Raw genomic sequence first — 10,931 nt, 5'->3', positions numbered from 1 at the left:
CTTAACACGTTTGTGTGAGTCATAAATCACTCAGATTCCATTGATAACAATACAATTGGTTCGACCAAGCCCCCTTTTAAGGCCCTAAACCACCTGGTTGGTGGTCCACTTAAAGAAAAATAAATTCCATTGATAAGAATACAAGGAATCAATTGGCCCTGCCCCCCTCCCCCTATCTCAAAAAATCTAGACACGTTTGAATGTGTTTACGTATAAATAAAAACAGATAGGGGATAAATACTTTTGTTATGTACCAAGTTCGACCTCCTCCCCCTTAATGTCATATAACCTACGTTTGGAGGGTGATCCCAAAAGGGTATTTTGTAAACTATAGAGAGTCACTTTCAATTCCGAATTCTGGAGAGAAAGGTTGGTTACAAGGCTAGTAAGAAATCATGTGTTTCCTCCGATGCGCGTTACGTAATATGTAATTCTTTTTTCGTAAAAATATCCCTTAAAATGTGTGCTAATTAGAAAATATATGAAACAGTCAAGCTATATTCGTGTATACTTTAGTTAGGATCAGCATTTTATGATGTTTTTTTTAGTACTACTTTGCATTTTAACTCCAGTAATTGCACTTATTCTTCAAATTCGTATTAAAACTAATGTAATCCTTATGGTCTGATGTTTTAGCAGTACTGCTTCATTTTAACTACTTATCAAATACTAAAATGTGTAAAAACTGTCGTAATTCCTCTTTCATGTTGTTAAAATGTACTGTTGTTCTAGCCCATGTATCTCGTTTACTAACTATAACACCCTACTGTAGTACCGCGTAGTAACTTAATTTGTACCCTTTTGCAATGTAAACATATCTCAATTAAAACTAGTTCTTTAGGATTACATAAGCCTACATGGAGAGACCTTAAAACCGTACAAAGAACAACATTACGGGAAGGGTGTGTTTAGAAAGAGCCTACTGAATCCGTAGAATTACCATTAAATCATAACATAAATGTACACAATATCCTAAAGATACACCTAATAATAACAATACAAAACATACACCCTTACTGTAGAACTTAGTCGCTGCTCAATTTTCAATAAACTACGTAAACCTAATCTAGTTCTTTAGTATAACATAAGCATACATGGAGACCTCAAAATCCTATACAGTATAGCATTACAGTTAGGATAGGTGTTGAAAGAGCTTGCAGAACCTATAGAATTACCGACACATTATACCCAAAACGTACACAATATCTTAAAGATACACCAAAATAATACCACTAGCGCTAAGGGAAACTTAGTGCGTTCAACATCAATAAATTACGTGACATCGTACCAATACACTAAAAATAAATTCAAAATTCCTGCCATCACCATCACGTGACACGTGACGTTATCAATTCCTCTCAGCCCCCCCCCCCTCAGGACGATACACACATGACAAATCATAAAAATCAAACAGATCTCCCGCCACCATAGGGGGAAGACAATGGTTATGCATAACAATGATTATGCACCCCCCCCACCCGCTCAACGCAGCCCCCCCCTTCAGGCACTGCACTACCTAGAGGGAAAGAGAAAAAAGGGGGGGTAGTAATGAAACCCCTACAAACAGATCGACTTTATACGACAGTTTTTTTATTATACGCCAGTGAACTGGCGTATACAGGCAACAACTAGCGTATACTGGCGTCTATACTCTCTGTCGTGTTTGGAAGCCAGAAGGTACAGACAGATGTCCATGTGGAATGGAGTAAAGATCCGATGATGGTGGTGTTTAGAAGTCAGAAAGTACAGACTGGTGTCCATGTGGGATGGGCAAATGACCGGATGATGATGGTGTGTAGAAGCCAGAAGGTACAGACAGGTGTCCTTGTGGGATGTAAAAAAAACCAGAGTAAGGTGGTGTTAGACCGACAATGGAGTAGTAGCCAGTGTAAGTGGAATACAATTTTCTATATTTCTGGGAACTGTAAATGTGGTCCGGAAATTGAGAACACATTTTCTCCGATTTGCAAACTGCGAACGAGGTCCCCTGGGTTGTAACATCTGACTGACAGGTAGGCAAACACACCCACACACAGATGCATCGAAATTAGAACCTCTCCGAGTGACGTATGTAAAGGGTTGGTTACATGCTAAACTTTAAAAAAACGTCTAAAACGTTAGTCGGACACTATTTACATACATTTTTAGTTAGTTCAATAAATAATTGTTACATTAGGTCAATAAATTATTGTTACACTAGGTCAATAAATTATTGTTACAACGATAATATGGTCAATCACAGGTAACTGCAGGAATAAGTTACAACCAGTCTGTCTCACTGCCTTTCTCATTCTTAGACTTTTTGAGCCTTACGCACACTATTCTATATCTCCATTGCTCACATTCGTCTAGTTTTAAGGATCGTTGGGTCTAATGTGGCACGTGAAATTAATTTATTCCCGTAGGCCACAACATTCCGAAGTCAATAGCAGTTCGCATCAGCGTGGGGTTCTTTCTCTTAATAACTGTGATTCTCATCAACTTGTTAGCCAGTTTCATGAGAGCCAACTACATAACTCAAAAAGTTGAAAATGTCAACACTCTTGCGGACTTCATGAAAGTTCCAAACGTTTTGGGGGGTCCTTCACGTATGGGAACGCAAAGCAGCCCTATTTGTGAATCGGTACCTAATATTTTATTTGTATAATGATATCGAAAAGTTATTTTACTACAATTTTAACCTTTAGTAAACGCAATATTATCTTCCGTTCACGTCTCATTTTCTTTAAATACTGCTTAACACTCAATAGCCAAATACATTATAAATGATCCATATAGCACTTATATTAAGATTATTTCTAGAATAGGCAAAAAAGTCTTGCTTTTCAAAAACATCGCTCTGCTTCTCTAGCCGTATTTTTGAAAAATTCGACCTCTAACCTCAGAATTTACCGCAACATTTGTTTATTTCAGAAAAACCATGACATAATCACTTTCTGCAAGTTTCTTGATAAAAATGTAAAACGAAGACTCAATTACAATTTTCTCACAGAGCCATGTGTAGGGTTTTTTGATTTGGAAAGCATAATGTTTTTTATTGAGCGTGAAGGCCCAAAGTACAAAAAACGGCTTCATCTTGGCTCGATTCAGTACTTATGCGAACCGAGGGTGTTTTTCACATTTCCCACTCTGCCACCAGAAGCCCTCAAGCTCATCAACAGAAGGTTTGCTTTTCTAGAGCTGTAATTTAAATCATTACCCTGTCAATATAAAAATTTAACTATATTATCTTCATTAGACTGCGCTCTTTCGTTGCAACCAGTCAAGAGACTCCCTGGCGTCGCAAAATTGAGAGACACTTCGGCGGGAACGATCAAGGATCTGCAAATGAAATTCACGCCATCACCTGGAAAGAAATTCGAATGGCCTTTGCAATCTGGGCAGTAATGTTAACAGTCGCTTCTATCGTGGTTGCATTCGAGCTACTGACAATGATCCTGTTTCAATCGCAGAGCACCCAAGGAAAAAAGTTCCCAATTTAATTACAATTTTCTTTTTTTGTCGTGAAATTTGGATATAGTCCCATAGCATATGTTGTATGAAACATACACTGTTTAGAATATAACTAGCTATTTTTTGGAGTAAGAAAATAATTTCCAGGTTACTAAGATGTATTTTGGCGTATTATATATCAATGAGCACCTATCGGACCCATAGATTAATATTTTTAATGTAAGAAGAACATATTTTGATGAATACCTCTCATTGAGCACCTAATAATATTTAAAAAAATGTATAATCGAAAAAATACTGCGATGTTCACTAATCGGACCCAAATTATTAATGGTTGAAATGAAGCTATATGAATTTGGAGGAAAGTTTCAATAATTACTAACTGGGTCCAATTAAAATATTTACCATGTAACTAAGATGTATTTTTCTTTATTATTAAAATTAGCACTTATTGCACGCAATGGACAATAATTTCAATATATCTAAAAAGTATTTTCTTAAAATAAATGACAAACAAGTTGGGAAAACCAAAATATTACCTCTCCGAGTCAAGAGGTCTACTACTACAAAGTTATTTACCTAGACATAAAATTGTTTCTCTATTTGAAGTTAAAATTTATGAATTATTGAAGCTGTATTCCAAGCATTGCGAATATACAGTAAAGCAGACGAAATTTTACATCCAATAAGGATAAATCTTGGACACATGGAAATCAGTCAATGGGAAAAAGAACAGGAAATGAAGTGTATAAATTTTGGAGATATATAAACTTTATGTGTTCGTAAAGGCCCTATTGTCTATCCTATATTCTGATAGCTACATTCACAACTGGTTTGCAGTGTAAACACTATCGTCTCGTCTCACCTCAACTATATTCTTAGTTTCACATCATGAGTGTTAACGTTAAATGACACCAGAGCTAAAGTGTGGCTAGACGCACTGATAGTCAATGCGCACCATAAAGAGAATAAAAACTCAGTAACTACCCGTTTACCATTAGACCTTTTACTAATCTAATTGCCACCATGATCTTTTCTTCTATTATAAAATCTTTACCTGATTATATAAGAGTGTATTTAACTTTCGGCTCACTCTGAACCGTTAATGTCCCTTCATTTCAGACATGAAAATCAAAACCCAAAGTTTACTTCACCTCTGGTCTCAATTATTTACTCTTTGGATCACTAAGCCTATTGCGGATACTACTTGATTTACCCGACACAGTGCAGTCCTTAGCTTTCTTTATGAAATCACTAAACCAAGGATTATTCTATATACAGATATAGTGTAGCTTAAGTAATATATAAACAGCCATTTCAAGTAATAATATTAAAAAATATCCTTGGAATATCAAAATGAAACAGAGCATTAAAGCTACAAAAGTACTAAATGCATCGTAATTACGAAAAATATTTCCACATATTCACTTTATATAATGGAAAAAGTGAATATTAAGGTTCTGTAGGATTTCTTTACACATCAAAACGAAAATAACTGATAACGCAGCGCACTAGTGTAACATCGGACGGACACACACAGACAAAAACATTGACTGCTTTTGAACTCTTTCCGTATTAATTTTGATTTGAGAAACAAGATTATCTTAAATCATAAAATAAATATAATTCATATAAAATGTTTTCCTCGTTAGTTATTCGCCTTATTGAACGTTACATCGTTTTAAAAAAGAACAATTAAACATTCTTGAGAGACTTGATTAATATTGACGTTTGAATTCAAGGATACGACTGTTTTTTCGCCTTACTCAAATAGGTAGTATATAAGGGTTTCGAATCGCAGCTATGGATAAGAACAGCGTAATTGCGTGAACCTTTGGTGGAAGCCCTGGGAGGCCAGACGTTTCTCGTAACCCTGGCCGATCGCCGCGTATGTCTTAACCTCAAGGATGATGATGGAGTAGAAGCCAGGTGTACAGACTGGTGTCCATGTGGGATGGACAAAGATCAGATGATGGTGGTGTGACTGGTGTCCATGTGGAGTGGACAAAAACCAGAAGATGGTGGTGTGACTAGTGTCCATGTGAGATGGACAAAGACCATAACTGGTGGTGTGTGGAAGCCAGTGTGTACAGACTGGTGCCCAAGTGGGATGGAGAAATTGCCTGAGGATAGTGGTGGTAGATAGGCAATAGATAATAGCCATTGTAAGTGGAATACAATTTTCCAAATTTCCGGGAACTGTAAATGCGGTCCGGAATTTGGGAAAACGTTTGCTCCGATTTGAAAACTGCGAACGCGGTCCCCTGGGGTGTAAGTCAATAACAACAGACAGACACACAGACACACAGACAGACAGACAAGTCGAAATTAGAACCTCTCCGTGACATACGTCACTCGGAGAGGTAAAAACACCTTGTCTACCTTGTGAAAGAATAATTTCAATGAAACTAAAAGGCATATTCGAGTAATATGTTTCAATGCAGTCCGCGAAAATTTGGTCTCGCCGACTTGGTCTTGGGACAAATGGGTCCCGGGGCAAATGGGTCTCGGGACAAATTGGTCCCGGAACAATTGGGTGTCGGGGCAAATTGGTCTCTGGACACGAAAGTCTCGTTTTAAGAAATTATCAACCCTTCAGCATTTAATTAAACCAGCCAAATTTAACCCAACCCAACCAGACCAAATTAAAGGAATGGTTCACCCATAAACTTTTTTTGTCTCTTAGCGTCAATAGTACTTTTATAAAGATAGTGGTACTACTGAAATTAAATTATAAAGGTGGATTCGCAAAGGCGCTGAAACCACTCAAAAAGCGTAAAGCTGAAGCTGAAGCTGAAAAAAACTGAGCGCTTTTTTTTCCAAAAAAAAAGTTTCATCTTCAAAAACCAGTTTAAGCTTCGCGCTGTACCTTTCGCAAAGCAGCAGTTTTTATTAACAGCCGCTAGGGATTCATCACAAAAAATATAGAAAAAAATGACGTCGGTGAATCGGAACTTGTTGCTGTTATTATTATTAAAATAGAAATTATTACTTTTGAAACGAAAAAGAAGAACCCAAAACCTTTTGCAGAAAAAGCGCCGTTTGTGGGTTCATCCCATCTGGAAAAACAGAAAAACTGAAGGAGATTATCAAATGTTAAGCCTTGGCTGTTAATGGGGAAAAATAGATGAGTGGCTAAATGTGCGCATGTTTTGGTAATTATCAAGGTTTATCAACTGAGTAAATTTCTCCCTTTTCCAAAATATTACTCAATTGGATATGTTTTAACCTGAAATTATTGCTACTTTTCCAATTTATTCTAATTATATTGTTTATTGTAACCTCTTTCCACAATATTGTTATTTTATCTCATTTCTATCAGAAGTAAATAGATTATAAACAAGAAGTTAATATCTCCCCGGCATGGGCGCGTTATGAAAGTTGAGATTCCCGCTCCTATTCCGCGGCAGCGCTCAAATGGCGTAACACCTAGCGAACCACTTGACATGTACCTAACGTATCTAGTGTCGCGCCGCTCAGACAAAGTAGTGCGGGTTGTTGAAGGTTCAATCGACGCGCATGCGTTCTAAAGGTAATTTCAATCAGCTGTCTGCTGTGAGACTATAACAGTATAGCCTAGGCCTAGTACAAAATCTGTGAAGACTACATGTGATTGCCTATGAATGTGATAAAATAGTAAAATGAAAAATGGATAAGGAATATGATTATGACGAATTCGTGAAACAAAAAGATGAACGTAAAACAATACTACAATGTTGGGAGAGCCAAGGACGTTTGAAAACTTTTGTTTGCAACATGATGGAAGAGTATGCGGTATTATGGTATTATTAGTAGGTTTCAGATAAAAATTGCACTGGGTCGATACCGAAGGCGAAACTAAAATCGTTTATTACGCGGCATTATGAAACTAATTACAGTTTTAGACTTTAGTATTTTAATATAATTTACCATAATTCAGCAATTACCCGCACTACTACGGCTACCAATGATATTGCCCTAAATCTACTCTCATGATGCTCAGTAATTTGTACTGCTTTCCAATATCTCTTGTCGCTTCTATGACGTCATGCGAGCATCCTATTGGTTACAAGCAAGCCACGTGATACTCGATACTCATTTTACATAGCATGCAGGCGGGAAGGTATGATTGACTTAAAGCTATTAACTTTTTGATATCTATTTACTTTTGTTTCTATCCTTTTTGCTATTTTCTTCTCTCAAATATTTTTCGCTTTTTGTTATCGTTTTCTTGTTTAATTAATTCTTTCACAGAAAACATTTTCAAGATAACGAGACACGATATTCACAGTTTTAAAATACCCGCGTAAATAATTTCAAAACCGTGACCCCAGCGCCCCCTTTTGTGATTGGCTCTTGGCATCACGTGGTACGGCACTGAAGCTGAAAGATCAATCTCGGTTTGATCTTGGCTGAAACTTAAAATCAGCCTGCTTTCAGCGTTTGCTTTGCGGTTCAGCTTTAAAAAACCAGTTTTTGCCTCTTTGCGAAAGAGTCCGCTGAAACCGATTTTTTCATTCAGCTTTCAGTTTCGACTTTCAGCGCCTTTGCGAATCCACCTTTAGCGATAGTTTTCATTTTATAATTAAAATAAAATTTTATATGGACAAAACCCTTAACCCCTATCTCTAAACTTCACTGTCGTGCTTTTCCAGACCTGCCAGATGACTGGCTGGTTTAAATAGCGTTTAGCCAATGAGATTTTAGCACTCCAAGCAGAAGAATTTGGGTCGGGTTTTTTTTTCAGTCTGACAATTTCGTCTTCAAGTATGTTTAGCTCTCGTTAATCGTTTCGTTGATCAATTTGAATCAAAATTAATTGCCGAAATGCCAAGTTGTATTATAAAAGACTGTCAGAGTATTAACTCTAGGTGTGCGGTTAGTTTTTATACTGTTCCCGATCACTGTAAGTACCCTTATAGTGCACCAAAATTGTTACGATTCGCTAGCGTACTAGCTAGGCCTTTGCTACGGCCGTCTACGAGCAGGCTTGACTACGGCTCTATAGGCGCTGCCAACGTACCTTGTCGCCGGTCTAGCGCTCAACCGCGTATAATAGTCGAGTTTACTTTTAGTAGAAGCTTGTCCTATAGATACCTCGGCCAATAAGGAGGACTGAATTAATATATGAGAGTGACGTATCGCACTCTCTGTGGCTTTGCGGAAAAGCACCATACAGGCGCGATAAGGTACTCAATGCAATTAGTTTTTCTGATTTAATTTAAAATATACTTAATGTAAAATTTTTTCAACTCTCGAAATCTTGGTTTTGGGTGTAATTAAAGGGATTACAGCAAAAAACGTTTATGGGTGACCCATTCCTTTAAACTTTACCTAACCAAACCAAACCTAACCCTACCCAACCCAACGGAACCTAACCAAACCTAACACAACCAAACAAAAGCAAACCTAATCCAGCCTAAACTAACCTAAACAAACCAAACCTAACCTAACCAAAGGTAAAAAGATTATTTATATAATGAGTATGAAAAGCCCGCCTCTTAGCACGAACAATTTATTAACAATAATAGTAATATTTTGGAAAAGGTGGCAGCTAATTAATAGGACAATATTTTGGAAAGTGTGGCAACGAATTATTGGGACCATTGTTTTGGAATAGGTGGCAACGAATTATTTGGACCATTGTTTTGGAAAAGATGTCAACGAATTATTGGGACCATTGTTTTGGAAAAGGTGGCAACGAATTATTGGGACCATTGTTTTGCGAAAGGTGGCAACGAATTATTGGGACCATTGTTTTGGAAAAGTGGCAACGAATTACTGGGACCATTGTTTTGGAAAAGGTGGCAACGAATTATTGGGACCATTGTTTTGGAAAAGGTGGCAACGAATTATTGGGACCATTGTTTTGGAAAAGATGGCAACGAATTATTGGGACCATTGTTTTGGAAAAGATGGCAACGAATTATTGGGACCATTGTTTTGGAAAAGATGACAACGAATTATTGGGACCAATGTTTTGGAAAAGATGACAACGAATTATTGGGACCAATGTTTTGGAAAAGATGTCAACGAATTATTGGGACCATTGTTTTGGAAAACGTGGCAACGAATTATTGGGACCATTGTTTTGCGAAAGGTGGCAACGAATTATTGGGACCATTGTTTTGGAAAAGTGGCAACGAATTACTGGGACCATTGTTTTGGAAAAGGTGGCAACGAATTATTGGGACCATTGTTTTGGAAAAGGTGGCAACGAATTATTGGGACCATTGTTTTGGAAAAGATGGCAACGAATTATTGGGACCATTGTTTTGGAAAAGATGGCAACGAATTATTGGGACCATTGTTTTGGAAAAGATGACAACGAATTATTGGGACCAATGTTTTGGAAAAGATGACAACGAATTATTGGGACCAATGTTTTGGAAAAGATGTCAACGAATTATTGGGACCATTGTTTTGGAAAAGGTGGCAACGAATTATTGGGACCATTGTTTTGCGAAAGGTGGCAACGAATTATTGGGACCATTGTTTTGGAAAAGTGGCAACGAATTACTGGGACCATTGTTTTGGAAAAGGTGGCAACGAATTATTGGGACCATTGTTTTGGAAAAGGTGGCAACGAATTATTGGGACCATTGTTTTGGAAAAGATGGCAACGAATTATTGGGACCATTGTTTTGGAAAAGATGGCAACGAATTATTGGGACCATTGTTTTGGAAAAGATGACAACGAATTATTGGGACCAATGTTTTGGAAAAGATGACAACGAATTATTGGGACCAATGTTTTGGAAAAGGTGGCAACGAATTATTGGGACCATTGTTTTGGAAAAGGTGGCAACGAATTATTGGGACCATTGTTATGGAAAAGATGGCAACGAATTATTGGGACAATTGTTTTGGAAAAGGGGGCAACGAATTATTGGGACCATTATTTTGGAAAAGTGGCAACGAATTACTGGGACCATTGTTTTGGAAAAGGTGGCAACTAATAAGGTAGCCAAATAATCACGAGACCAAACCGTCCCGAGACCAAAAAATCACGAGGCCTAATAATCCCGAGACCAAAAAATCACGAGGCCTAATAATCCCGAGACCAAAAAATCACGAGGCCTAATAATCCCGAGACCAAAAAGTCACAAGACCAAATCGGTGAAACCAATTAGTCCCGCGACCAAAACGGTGAAACCAATTAGTTCCGCGACCAAAACAGTGAGACCAATTAGTCCCGCGACCAAAACAGTGAGACAAATTAGTCCCGCGACCAAAACAGTGAGACCAATTAGTCCCGCGACCAAAACAGTGAGACCAATTAGTCCCGCGACCAAAACAGTGAGACCAATTAGTCCCGCGACCAAAACAGTGAGACCAATTAGTCCCGCGACCAAAACAGTGAGACCAATTAGTCCCGCGACCAAAACAGTGAGACCAATTAGTCCCGCGACCAAAACAGTGAGACCAATTAGTCCCGCGACCAAAACAGTGAGACCAATTAGTCCCGCGACCAAAACAGTGAGACCAATTAGTCCCGC

At 37.9% G+C, this 10,931-nt stretch overlaps 1 long non-coding RNA gene across 1 annotated transcript; it reads right to left on the bottom strand.

Moving 5' to 3' along the window:
* Positions 1 to 2,043: 2,043 nt before the first annotated feature.
* Positions 2,044 to 2,943, bottom strand: LOC149620770 (uncharacterized). The gene is made up of 3 exons (XR_016375449.1): positions 2,881 to 2,943; positions 2,682 to 2,798; positions 2,044 to 2,609 (listed from the first exon to the last, which is right to left on the bottom strand). It is a non-coding gene; the product is annotated as an uncharacterized LOC149620770 (long non-coding RNA).
* Positions 2,944 to 10,931: the final 7,988 nt, after the last annotated feature.

The sequence above is a fragment of the Phalangium opilio genome, unplaced genomic scaffold (assembly GCF_054372755.1).
Source record: "Phalangium opilio isolate 3A_F unplaced genomic scaffold, DU_Popi_V2 ptg000209l_1, whole genome shotgun sequence".
NCBI classification, from domain to species: Eukaryota; Metazoa; Arthropoda; class Arachnida; order Opiliones; family Phalangiidae; genus Phalangium; species Phalangium opilio.
Note: the sequence above shows the minus strand (reverse complement) of the source record. Positions and strands in the feature narration are given on the sequence as shown.